The following is a 362-nucleotide window of genomic DNA, read 5'->3' on the forward strand; positions in this document are numbered from 1 at the left end:
ATGTTATTGGTCATTTGTCTCTCTTCTCTCTCTTTTTTTTTTTTTCCTGGTAAGTATGGCTGGAGATTTATCGATTTCATTCATCTTCTCAAAAAAGCAGCATTTGATTTCATTGGATTTTTCTCTACTGTTTTGGTTTTTATTGTTGTCTCACATTTCATTTACGTCTGCTCTGATCTTAATTCTTTCCTTTCCTCTGCTTATGTTGAGTTTAATTTACTCTCCTTTTTCTAGTTTCTTAAAGTGAAAACTGAGGTCACTGACTTAAGATCTTTCTGCTTTTTTTTTTTTTTTTTTTTTTGAGACGGAGTTTCACTCTTTTTGTCCAGGCAAGAAGTTCCTAGGCAATGTTGATGCTGGTG

The sequence above is a fragment of the Mandrillus leucophaeus genome, unplaced genomic scaffold (genome assembly GCF_000951045.1).
Source record: "Mandrillus leucophaeus isolate KB7577 unplaced genomic scaffold, Mleu.le_1.0 Scaffold668, whole genome shotgun sequence".
In the NCBI taxonomy this organism is placed as follows: domain Eukaryota; kingdom Metazoa; phylum Chordata; class Mammalia; order Primates; family Cercopithecidae; genus Mandrillus; species Mandrillus leucophaeus.